This window comes from Gossypium arboreum, chromosome 2, assembly GCF_025698485.1.
Source record: "Gossypium arboreum isolate Shixiya-1 chromosome 2, ASM2569848v2, whole genome shotgun sequence".
NCBI classification, from domain to species: domain Eukaryota; kingdom Viridiplantae; phylum Streptophyta; class Magnoliopsida; order Malvales; family Malvaceae; genus Gossypium; species Gossypium arboreum.
In genome coordinates, this window is record NC_069071.1 from 41,559,713 (window position 1) to 41,573,692 (window position 13,980).

Consider the following 13,980-nt stretch of genomic DNA (forward strand, 5'->3'; position numbering starts at 1 on the left):
GTCTAGAATTTAATAAGATGTGCATACTTGAGAATAAGATTTTATTTCTTCACGGGTAAAAAGACAAATAGTCTAATTAAGAAGTGTATGTTTCCTAGAAGAATCGTATATAATAAGAAGATCTGATATTGATAATGTGAAGATGATTTGGGTATTAAAAAAATGTTGAAATGATCATTGTTTATCTTTGAGTACAAATTCTTGAAATGTTGAAAGTTTAAAGATGTATAGCAAGAATCATCAGGATTGTTTTTGCCGTTTCAGAATTAGAATGGAGATAGAAAAGGTTAATATGGATTTTCTTGTGTGGATCATTCCTGTCCTTGAAAGAGGAAAGGGATATGTAGCGTTTTTAAATGTATTGATATGTGTAAATTATGTTGGTATACTCGAATGTCTGCTCACCAGATTCATAGAATTTCGTGTCTTTATGAATTTTAGATATCATGGAATTTTAATCTCCACTAATCGAATTGAGATCCGAGTTTCATATCATGATTTCTTGGAAAGCCAGAAGAGGCTTGAAATAAAAAGTAGCTGAGGGTTGAATTGACAAATAATTGGACTGTGTGAAATTATAAAGAGTATGAGGTTGAGATGAACTAACTAGTTTTACTATTCGAATCCGAAAGGATTCGGGTGCGAATGTATATGTAACATGATGGTATGGATCAGACTTTTGAGTACATGAGCTTTTTAGTAGAGATTAAGTTTCAGTAAAAGTATTGTAAAGTGAATATCACTTGTGATTTTTGTATGTAAAATTTAAAGAGACAGGTGGTTAAAGGTTAGCCTGAGTGAAAGCTCTTTGACATCAATTATAGGATTGAGAAATCCAAGTGAAAAACCAAAACCACTTTTTTTGGTAAGATTTTCGGGGACGAAAATCCCTAAAGGGGGGAGAAATGTAAAATCCTGATTTTGGGTTCAGTTAGAACAGTGGTTTCGGGACCACAAATCCGATGAGGAAAATTTTATTTTTATTATATTTTTATGGTCTACGATTTCAAGAAATGATTTCGTGAAAATTTAGTTCGAAAATTTCGACGTTTGGGCACTCAATTTAGTAAAAAGTACTAAATTGTAAAAAGTGCAAAAGTTGAGTTCTACATGTTAGAGGTATCAAATTGTTATGAAATTTTAAATGGGAGGTCCTTAAATGATAATTAAACCGTTTTATAACTTGTTGGACAAAAATGACCTTTATTGGGTAAAATTTGAAAGAATAGTAAAAAGGGCATTTTGGTCATTTTGGGGTAAAATGAATTAAAAGAAAAATTTTAAACTCCAAATGTGTCCCTTTCTTCTTGCTACAGCAGAATGTACCAAGAGCAGCCATATATTTTTGAAATCCCGGTAGCATGATCTGCTCATTTCTACCATTATTTTGAGCTAGGATTTATATTTAAAAATTTACCCATGAATGATATGCATGTATTTTGATGTTTAATGGTAGAATATGAAGCTTGAAATTGTGTTAAACAACTTTTGCTAAGCAATTTTATGTGAAAACGAGTAAAACGGTATAATCAGTAAAAATACCTAATGTTCATAAGTAGATGTTAGAGTGAGAATTTGATGTTTCCATAGAAGGGAAAAATGATCAGAATGTCATAAAATATAAGAAAATACGAAGAATTTTAATTTCCAAACCTTGGGGAAAAAGTACAAATATGCAAAAGTTTAGGGGACAAAATGAAAATTTGTTAAAATATGATTTTTAGACCCATATGAATAGTGTGACTAATTAGTAGGCTAAATGTGATATTATAGATCAAGGAAATCGAGATTTGGGCTTAAATCGGGAAAATACAAGGTTATAGACTAGAATGGTAAATTGCTATTTCTGGATCCGAGGTAAGTTTGCACGTAAATAATTTATCGATTCTTTTTATTTTATTATACTTTGTTATCTTATGAAATGTGGCTGCCTATAGAATGATTATTTTTTGTGAATTGTAAATTGAAAAAGGACTATGAATAAATTGTAACATGTTGGAAAGTGAGGAATTTCCTGATTCAGCCTTCGAAATAGAAACGATATGAATGATCTATTGTGAGGTCACGTGTGTAGTACTAAGTGCAGGCTACTACGTGTACCGGATAATTGGTCGCATGTGTAGTACTAAGTGCAGGCTACTATGCGTACCCGATAACTTCGATCACGTGTGTAGTACTAAGTGTAGGCTACTACGTGTATCAGATGGTTAGGTTACGTGTGTAGTACTAAGTGTAGGCTACTACGTGTACTGGATAATTGGTCGCATGTGTAGCACTAAGTGCAGGCTACTATGCGTACCAGATAGCTTTGGCTACAACTGTGAAAATATGTGCAAGCAACTGAGTATCAGTTATTATTCCAAAGAGTTCAACGGGAAAATCGATTAAGTAAAAATACATGTGAACATGATTATATGATAAATAAGTGCAGATATATGTTCAAGAAAATTTTGAACAATATGCTCGATATTTGAGTGAACTTCGATAAGACAAAATGGATTAAGTGAAATTATGTAAGAGTGAATTTTAGTAGTAAAATAGTGTTGGACAGCAGCAGTTGTGTGACTGTGAAAATTCACCAAAAATTATGTAAGTTGAATTAAATTTCAAATAAATTTTAGAATTAAAACTTAATGAGTCTATTTTCATATAAAGGAAACAGGGGGAGTAAAAGAGTTGTATATTATGTGACATTCTAATTTTTGTGAGACAGTGTCAGAATAAATTCGAGATCCCATATTCTGATTTAGAAAAATTGTTTAAAATTGTAGAAAAAATAATTATGGGTTATAATTTATATTCTTAGAATACTTGATGAGTCTAATTTTAATAGAAACAAATGGAAACATTATCTGAGTCTTGTACTATGAGATAAATAAATTTTAGTGAAGAAAGGTCGAAGCTGCCAAACAGCAAAATATGGGAGAATTTGAATAATAAACTGTAACTATTGGTTGGACTAAAAATTCTGAAAATTTTATGGTGGAAAGATATATGAGTCTAGTTTTTGAGAAAATTTACAGATCTTAATGTGGAGTTCTGTAACTCCAGATATAAATGATTTAGTGACTATGACTCAAGAAAGCAGCTTAACCAGAACTTGCGTAAATGTACAATTGGGTTAGTTTTACTATGGAAAGCATGTTAGTAAATTGCTTATTATTACTTCATGAGAGCTTACTAAACGTAAAGCTTACCCCTCCTTTCCATTTCTTTTAGTGTTGTCAGGTTAGCTCAGGGTTGAAGATCTTCGGAGGTAGCATCACACTATCAAGCCAATACCTTGACAGTATAAACACATATGCTAGAATTATCAAGTGAGTGGCATGTATAGGGACCTAGTTTTATAACATGTGTTATTATAATTCGGCCAACTATATTGGTCTTTAGTGAGCTAATGATTCTGACTTATAAATCTAGATATTTATGTTATGTTTGATATTGGTGATGTGCATATGCTTGTTTGCCATGCATGGGTTGTATTATGTTATGTGTTGTTGTGAATGTTTAAGTCCGTTAACGCCTCAAACCCTATCCCGGCGTTGGATACGGGTGAGAGGTGTTACAAGGCCAAGGAAATCAGAAACCACCACCCCCTCCAGGCTTTAAGCAACCACCATACCAGCAGGAGAGAAAGCCAAACCTTGAGGAGATGCTAACCAAATTCATCTCGGTGTCAGAGACTTATTTTTAGAATGCCAAGACGGAACTCAAAAATCAACAAACATCGATCCAAGGGCTAGAAACTCAGATTGGACAGCTTGCCAAGTTGATTTCTGAATGACCACAAGGTAGCTTGCCAAGCAACACAGAATCTAACCCAAGGGAGCAACTCAACGCGATTACTAGTCAATATGAAGAAGGGTTAGTCACACCTGTACCAGAACCAAGGCAAGAAACTGAGATAAGCAAAGGTAAATGTGAGGTCGACCACAATGAGCAGAAATCGGTAAGTACAAATACAAACCTCGTGTGCCATACCCCAATGCAACAAGGAAAGACTGCTCAGATGAACAATTTGGTAAATTCCTTAAACTTTTAAAAAAACTACATATTAGCTTACCGTTTATTGAAGCACTTTCGCAGATGCCAAACGCAGTCAAATTTTTAAAGGAGCTCCTAGCAAATAAATGAAAGTTAGATGAAAGGTTGCATGTGGAGCTGAACGTAGTTTGCTCAACCATTCTTCAGAATAAGCTACCCAACAAATTGAAAAACCCAGGGAGTTTTACAATTCCTTGCTTAATTGGTAGTTTAAATGTTAATAATGCATTAGCCTGTTTTAGGGGCTAGTGTTAATGTCATGCCTTACAAAATGTTTAAACAACTAGGTATTGGGAAACCCAAACAGACTAGGATGATCATTCAATTAGCAGACAAAATTATAATATTTCCTAGGGGTATTATTGAAGATGTGCTAGTTAAAATCAATAAATTTATATTTCCCGTTGACTTCGTTGTTCTAGACATAGAGGAGGATAGCAACACTACTTTGTCTTTAGGAAGGCCTGTTTTAGCAACTGCTAGAATGATTATTGATGTTGGCACAGGTGACCTCACACTTCGTGTGGGAGACGAAACAATCACCCTTCAAGCTCGCAATTCCGGCAACACATCAAAAATTAAAGGTGATTATCTAAACCATTCTACTAAAACTAACAATATGGTGCAACCTACTTTGCAGGAAATGAGTTTGAAGGAAGTACATGAACCATTTTCAAGCAATAGTAGAGGACCTATTCATGAAGAACGAAGGCTACAAATCGAGGAGCTAGATGAATGGCGGACACATAAACCTAGAACACACGATAAACCAAAACTACGCCAGAACAAGCTCAATACCTTTCCAAATCAACTTAAGGTTGGAGATAAAGTTTTATTAGATGCCACAGATCCTCACATTGTCACTACCAAACCGAATGAAGAAATCCCTCTTACGGTACTTAGCATTTTCCCATTCGGTACAGTCGAGGTAATTCATCCCAAGTTCGGCACTTTTAAGGTAAACAATATCCGCTTAAAATCTTATTTTGATGAGATTCATAGCAGGAATGAGGAGTATAAAATCCTCGAACCACCATGACCATTCAATGGAGAGGTAAGTCGAGCTTAGACTATAAATAAGCACTTATCGGGAGGCAACCCGAGCACTAACTGTATTAACTTCTTTAAATTTTAGTGTTTAACACCTAACTTACTAACAGAGCTCTTGAATACAGGTTTACCACACAGACATGGCCAAGCACACAGGCGTGCTTAGGACCATGTGGAAAGAGGGCAAAGATTTTCCCCAGCATGGGCTACGATAAATTGCCACGGTCGTGCCTTGAAACCGTGGCTGAACCTGTCAAAATAACACGGCATGCGCATGGGTACACGTGCGTGGGAGAAGTGAACCACATCGCATACAATCATGCAACACAATCAGGCAGCCACATGGCCTAGACACACGGCCGTGTCCTCTGGGCGTGTGACGATCTCTCAATTCTAGACAAACACGAGCTGGACACATACCACACGGGAGAGGCACACGGCCGTGCCACTTTTAAATCAGATTATCTCTTTTATTTTATTTTATTTTACCTTTTTTTTTTACTCTAATTTATTTGAAGTCTCATTTGTTTTTAAACACGGCTTATATTTATGATTACTATCAGATTATTCCCTCCATTCTCCTTTTATCCTTCAGAATCATGCTTGCCCTCCAGCTTTATCTCCAATACTTGCTCTCGCTAATCTAGGAATGTCATCCATTTTTAACTCAGGAAGTTTCACTTCTCTCCCTATCTTATGAACTTATATTTATATTGGTCAATATATCTATCTTTGTCCATTGAGGACAATGTACATATTAAGTGTGTGTGGGGGGGGGGTTACTTAAATTTATATCAGAAAAATCCCTGAATTTTGTTTTATTCTCATGCGATCTCCTCATATCATTATTAGAATGAATTCTAATTAGTCTATAATGTTTATTGATATATCTTAAATTAAAAAATAGACATTGATGCATTGATTGTTTAAAATTTAAGACATTAGGGAATCAAGCATGATAAGTTGATTTTTAAGAATTTAAATTTTAAGTTGTTTCCCCCAAGTTTAGATATTATCTTGAGTTGGAATTCACAAGTTTAAACATCAAAAAGCCATAACTTTTGTGAGATCTTGAGCCTTTAGAGTATCTATTATTTCTTTCATGCTCACTTTCATTATGAGAGCGTCAATATTGAATTTTTATTCTAGAACTTGCTTGATTATGCATGTCAAGACCACACCATTTGATTTAATATGTCAAAATGAGAAAGGCACTTTGGTTTAACCCACTCACTCCACAAAAGCCTACCTTCACAATTAACCCTTAGTGAACCCCCTTGAGCCTAACAACCCATTCATTGATGTACCCTCAATATTAACCCATAACTCATTATTGTTGAAATCCCCTAAATTAATTTGATCCCTATTTTTGTTGAGATTTAAGTTGGAATAATTGCTTATCTATGTTTTATTCTATTTTGTAATTTGACTTGTTGAAAAAAAAATATACATGTATACATATTAGTAGTAGTAATCTTCTGAGCTAAAGAAGTTAAATTCCATATTATGAGAAAAAGCTTTGTTGTACGCAATTGATGAGTAGTCATTTTTCTAGTTAGACAATTTTTCAATTCAATCTCGATTCTAGCCCTTTCTTTCAGCTTGTGACTACACCCTCTAACCAAAGCCACGTTACAACCCTCTAAAGACCTTTTGATTGATGTTTCGTCTCAATTTATAGTGGTGGAGATTTGATTTTCATGCAAGCCTATGGTAATGACTTTTCATTATTGACTATTGAGTGCTTCATTTATTAACCTTAAACACCTCAAGTGATTTGAGTGAATCTTTAGTGAGGATGTGAAACTCTGTGACATTTTGAATCAAAGGTAATTACTTAGACGAGGGGAGACACCTATGCTTTCATGATAAAATACTCAACTTGGAATGTTTGGAACTTTGATGTTCTTTCAATTGAATTTTCAATGTATGATTACTTATGGATTATTTTGAGATATTATCGACAGAAATTAAAAGTTGAGAAGAATTTATTTTGATTATGACTTGAGGATTTTGCTTGAGGATAAGAAAATGCTTAAGTGTGGGGGTATTTGATAAACCGTAATTTATACATATTTCTATCCCATGCTTAGCACATTTTATGGATGATTTTTCCTTAAAATTGACGTATTCGATGCTCCTAATGCCTTAATTTCATATTTTATACTTAGGTGAGCATAGGAGAGTGAAAGGAACGAGAAACGGGCCAAAAATAGAGAAAATAGGCCAATGTATGAAATCAACACAGTTTGGACCTCCTCACACGAGAAGACCACACAACCATGTCAATTTGGTAGAATCGAAACACGACTCACACAAGTGGACCACACGCCCGTGCCTATTTAACAGGCTTGACCACGGCCTGAAGTAATCGCACACGAGCGTGTCCCTGTCGAGACCAAGTTTAGTCCAATTCAGACAAGGCCAAATTTGAGAGTTCTTAGGCATTCCAAAGCCTATAAATACACCCTAGAGGAGGAGAAAGAGAGGAGGCATAGAGGAGGAAGTAGGGAACTACTCAAGGAAAGCCAATTGATCCATCTCAGAAGCCAGATTCATCATCAAGACTAAAGATCTCCCCTTAATTTCCCTTCAGGAGTTTTGGGTTTTTCTTTATGTTTTGTATTTATTATTCTTCTGAGATGTTTGCCCTTTTAGTTATGAACTAAAACCCCTAAATACCTAAGGGGAATGCAACCTAAGACAGATCTTGTTATTATTATCTGAATTGTTTGATAAATATTTAACTGTTCTTAATTATATGTTCTTAATTCTTGTTTTGATATTCCAGGATATTGATTCAAGTTAAGCTCTTATTCAGAGGAGGAATAAACCCTGTCTAAGAATACATTTGTCATTATTATGCGGAGTTGATTGCGCGCCAAGAGATAGGGTGACAAAATTTTGCTGGATTAGGGTGAAATCTAATAAGGGGATCCATAGATCGAGTTAATGCAACCCTAAGGAGTTAATTAGAAAGAGATTTCAATTATTCAACCTAGGGTTAGATGTTGTTAGTCTCGAAAGGGATAATAATATAACTTAGGGATTTCTACAGATCAAGTCAAATGAATAAATCGTCCGATTCAGAGTCAAATAACAAGTGAAGTCTAGGTGGATTTTTCCTTAGGTATTGTCTTAATTCAATCGGTTTCCAAAAGTAATTTCCCAATTATATTTTCTGTCAATTGTTAGTTTAGTTAATTAGTTAGTTAAAACAAACCCCATTATTCTTAGGCTAGATAATAAAAAAACAGTCATTACTAGTACTTTTAGTTCCTTTGGGTTCAACAATCTGGTCTTGCTAAAGCTATACTACTATTTGACAGGTACACTTGCCTTCATCGTGATAATAGTTAGTTTCAAGAACGATTCATTATAAATATTTAAAACCTGTCACGAATATCATGTATCACTTGTACTTTTAAAGGTTGCTTTTAATAAAACGTTGTTAATTTTGTAAAAGGTTTGTTATTCTCGCAAGCTTTGAAAACGAGTTACGTATTTGTAGTGGTTTTGAAAATGTTTGACTTTTTGAAAACTCGCATTTTTCCTACTGCTAGTAGTTGTAAATCACAAATAAATTTAAGTAAAATACCAAAATCAAAAATAAATCCGAGAGGTCTCATTACATAATGTAAAACCCAAAATAAACCTTAATTATAATATTAAAAGTTAATTAAGTCAAGTGGCCACCACTAAGTCCTCCGTCGTATCAATCCGTCTAAGTTTGGGGATTTCCTACACAGTTAACAGATGGGTGAGTTTACGAAAACTCAGTGTGTGAAAATCCCATAATAGCAATCAATCAGAGTAAACACAATTTATGCCTTAGCCCTTTCAGTTTTAGTTAGGGCCTTAGCCCATTTCAGTAACAGTAGCAGTCTGGGCCAGAGCCCATTTTAGTAATAGTATCAGTGGGGCCTAAGCCCATTACAGTATTAGTACAGTATGCAATTAGAAAATCCTACCCAATCTAGCCTCTACACACCATCTCCGTACCAACCCTACACACCATGTGGGGATAAAATCGACCCACCCATACCTACACTCCAAGTAGCACCGGTTGCAGCACTAAAATAGTATTTGCAGCAGAGCTACCAATAATAGGCTTATAGCCTTTCAGTAAACTTCCTCTAAAATCATATATCCCACCCCATGTAATGCAACATAATATAAATGTATATACAGTACAAATGACATGTTCAAATAGTCATACATCACATAAGGGTATATCAATCATTTACAAAAATAAGGGTCAAGGTACACTTACCGGCCTAACAGTAGGTCCATAGTCGTCTTGGGTGACCTGTGCATCTTTAACAGTCAATCGGTGATAATGGGCCCACGACCCATATTACTGGCCTATGTGGGCCCATACGCTTGTTTGGCCCACATAGCCCAGAAATGACCTTAGCCGTGTGGTTTACATAGCCTAGCCCAATATTTACAACACTTTTGTGCGGTTTTCCTTTGTGGGGCCCACTGGCCCATTGGGCCTACATGGCCCAGTTTGACCCAAAATGGCCCAATATCGTTTCAACCCATGAAAACGCTCAGGGCCATCTCATCGACTACACGGCCATGTTTTGTTACACGACCTGCCATACGGGTGGCCACACGCCCGTGTGGTGTCGACAGTCCACTTTCGATTTTAAAGCTTTTCGGCTTTACAGCTTTTTCAGTTCACATCTAATGGTAGTGTTGCACACACACCTGTTATGAAATTGCAGCCAAAGTACTTCCAAGATCAAAGCCCTAATGAGTAACTACAGAACCTCCTTCAATACCAATGGATTTGCTTCAAAGTCAACCTTAAACCAAAGAACAAGCAACTGGTTAATAATAATCTAAACCCTCAGTACAATACACAACTTACCAACCTTCAACCAACACTTATCGAGGATGGAAAGATCACTCGTAGGGAAAGAAAGGAATCGTCCTACGCCCCCACTATTGATTCCGCACTCCTAGCATCAATTGGCAGAACATAGGTGTTAGATGAAAATCATCAAGACAGAATTGAGAAAAAGTGAGAAGGTTACACTCGGTCATAGTGAAAATAAAAAGAAGAAAAAGTTAAAACTTTTGAGAAGCAGACCAACCAATAATCGGCCAAGATGCAAGCCTAGAAGTTGCCCAAATTGAAAAGGGGTATTCAGTTTTAGCAAGAGAAAAACAAAAGATATTAAGGTTCGGCCAACACAATAGAAAAAGAACAATCAAAAGGAAGAGAAAAAGAATCAAAAGGAAGAGAAGTGCTACTCAGGTAATTGGCCAAGTTGAGAAAGAGGAGAAGACAGAACCGGCAGAAAGGAAAAAGATAGGGGAAAGTAGTATTTGGCTAAGAACAAGGGGAAATCAGCAGCACTCTTGGGAACCTTTGAGGGACTACCCGAGACCAATAAGAAGAAAGAACACAAAACAAGCTATTTGCAAACCTGAAAAGCAAGGAGAGGATTCGGCACCCATCTAGACAATGACCTAAATTTTTGACAAAATGAATACCTCTATTCGGTCGACAATCTAACACCTACCCCTCAACACACCCCTACCAAAACCAAAACTCTGTGTGCCATCAGTTCAAATTCGGCACAAACACTTTCAACCCACTCAAATTCCCTAATTTCCTCCTCAATTTCCTCCCATCCATCTTATCAGATTCTACTAACAACAACCCCATTCAAATCTGTTCAAACATTTGGTGTTTCGGTCAAACACAACTTCCTCCCATGGCCACCAGAAAAAATAATCTCCATTTGCACAAGTAGGGATTCGAACCTCAAACCGCTAGCACACTCCATACGCCATTATCCATCAGACCAGCAGGCCAATTCTATCATGTTTTTAACAACTTTTACTTATAAACCTACTGAACTAAGATAGGGGTTTAATCCTTAAAAGAAAAATTTTTTGTGGAAGCCAAGTCTTGAACCCATGACTTCCCAGACACTCCTAGAGCACACAACCACTAAGCCAGACATACTTTTACGTCACAAACACACAAAAATAATTTTATTAGGGATTCAGAGATTTGGGGCGTTACATCCAAATTCACCAACCATTATCAATACACATAACACATATAAAACTTGACTAAAGTTTCATATACTCTCATAGAAAATTAGCCATTGTCGCATGGCTTAATACATACACAACTTCAAACTTAATCAAACATAACCTAGCTTATACATGCCATAGTATCAAGTTTAAACTTATAATATACCAAAACAATAGTAGATAGTGTGATGGACTTTGCTGATGATCCCTGAGCTCGTAACTAATCTTTAAAATCTATAAAACAGAGGCAAACATAAACACACACAGTAAGCTATCATATCTTAGTAAGTCATAAGAAAATAAACAACTAAATGTCATAATCAACTCATTTAAACCAAACAAAATTATACTATCATAATCACATTAAATCTCAAACTTATAATTTCATGTATAACATATACTTTTACAAATAAAGTTATTCATGGCGAATATACATGTATTTATTATCAATGTAATATTCAATTTCAAAGCCATAGTACTATTATATAACCGAATATATATACACCCACATATATATATCCATGAATCATTTCTAAAATATTCACATGATATAATCAAAAGGTCGAATACACTTTTCATATGCACATACATTTTTCATTTACATTATAAATGATTTACAACACATATCAAGTAACCTACTTACCTTATTTTCAATAGGAAATAAACCACCACATACCTGATCACTTTAGCTCGTTTTACACATTCAATCACAACTATCATTGTTCGTTGAACCATTCAGAATTGAATAGGATACTCGGATAATAACATAAATCGTAAAATGCCAACATCCCAGACGTGGTCTTACGTGCTATCTCATATCGATGCCACTGTCCCAGACAGGGTCTTACACAAATCAAATATGATGCCGATGTCCCAGATATGGTATTACACGTAACCACATATATAGATGCCAACGTCCCAGATGTGGTCTTACATGAGAACACATATCGAAAATCCAATGTCATGACATATGTATCTTAGCTATTCCTAAGGTTCGTACTGGGCTTTCAGACGTCGTAACTTGGTTGAAACGAACTTATACACATTGCTCCCATGTATATATCCATTCGACCATCATATATATATATACTCAAATTCAATTCAGCACTTTAAATTCACATATATTCAAAATTAACAGCATTTATTTGCTTATAAACTTACCTCGGATGATGAAAATCGGAATGGAACGGCTAATCGACAACTTTAGTTTTCCCTCGATCCAAATCTGATTTCTTTGGTTCTTAATCTAAACATATTCAAATTAAACTTCTTAAAACATATTTTCACTCAATTCAGTTCAAAAACTCATAATGGGAAAATTACTATTTTACTCCTGATGTTTTACACTTTTTACAATTTAGTCCAATTTGCACAAAACACAAAATATGCAAAATTTCAATATGCCATGCTTAGGCTGAATGTTCCTTGTGTTCATACAAGTCCATACATTTCATTTATTTCACATTTTAGTCCCTCAATTTATTATTTTTACAAATTAGCCCTAATTACTGAAATTCATCAAAACTTCAAATACAAAACATGTTAATCTATCACATATCTTTTATTTTCCAACATCAAGCAACAAAAATCAAAAGCTTTCAATAATGGAAAAATACAAAATCACCATCAAATTCAAAAATTGAAACATGGGCTTGATAGATAACATAGCAACGATATTAAAAACGTAAAAATGATCAAAAACTGAACAAAATCCATACCTTAATTTGAACTTCAAAATGTCGAACTTAAAACCACAACCAAAGCTTTCTTGTTCTTAGAGTTTCAGCCAAATAAGATGATCATGCATGTAATTTTAATACTTTGTTTTATTTAATATATGTTATTTCACATTTTACCTAATTAACCTTTAACTTAAAATATAAGAGCATTATATATTCAGGTTACTACCGTCCATCCCATTATATCATGAGGAAATTGCAACTTAAATACCTCATGTTTTAAAGACAACATCAATTCGACCCTTTTAAAATTAATCATAAAATTTTCATTTCACGCGATTAAGCCCTTTTTATTAAAACAACACTCAAATGACAAAATTAAAATATAAAAATTTCACAGATATAAATTCACACGTAATAAACATAGAAAATAATTTTAAAATATTTTTCTGACTCAAATTCGCGGTCCAGAAACCATCGTTCCGAATAGGGTCTAAATTGAGTTGTTACAACACGGGCAGAGACACGGGCGTATGTTTCAGCCGTGTGTGACACACGGTCGTGTTACACGACAGTGTGTCCCCTAGTGTTGAAATTGAATTGAATTCAGTATGCTCCACACGGTCTCACACACGAGCGTGTGACTGGCCATGTGGTACAAGTCAGTATACCCTCTGATTGGCACACGGCCTAGGATACGGGCGTGTGACTTGGCCATGTTGCATAAGTCAGTATACCCTACAAGTTTGGCACTGCCTAGCACACAAGCGTGTGTGGCCATTTCAAATGGCACACGGGCTAGACACACGGGTGTGTGGTTGGCCGTGTGACCTAAGTTAGTATGTATGCCCTGTTTCCACACGGCTAGAGACACTGACGTGTCTGGAGGCTTGTGAGACACACGGCCTATTCACACGGGTGTGTGACTCCTATATGGTTGCAATTTTTCTAAGTTTCCAAAATTTTCACATGTTATTAGTTTAGTCTCGAGCCAGTTCTAAAGCCTGTTTAAGGCCTCGTAGGCCCTTATAAGGGACAATGTGATTGTGTTGAATAATTTATTAGAATGAATGCTTTATGTTTGATAAATGTATGCTAAATGTTGTGAATTGATCGGTAATATCTCGTAACCTTACTCCAATGATGG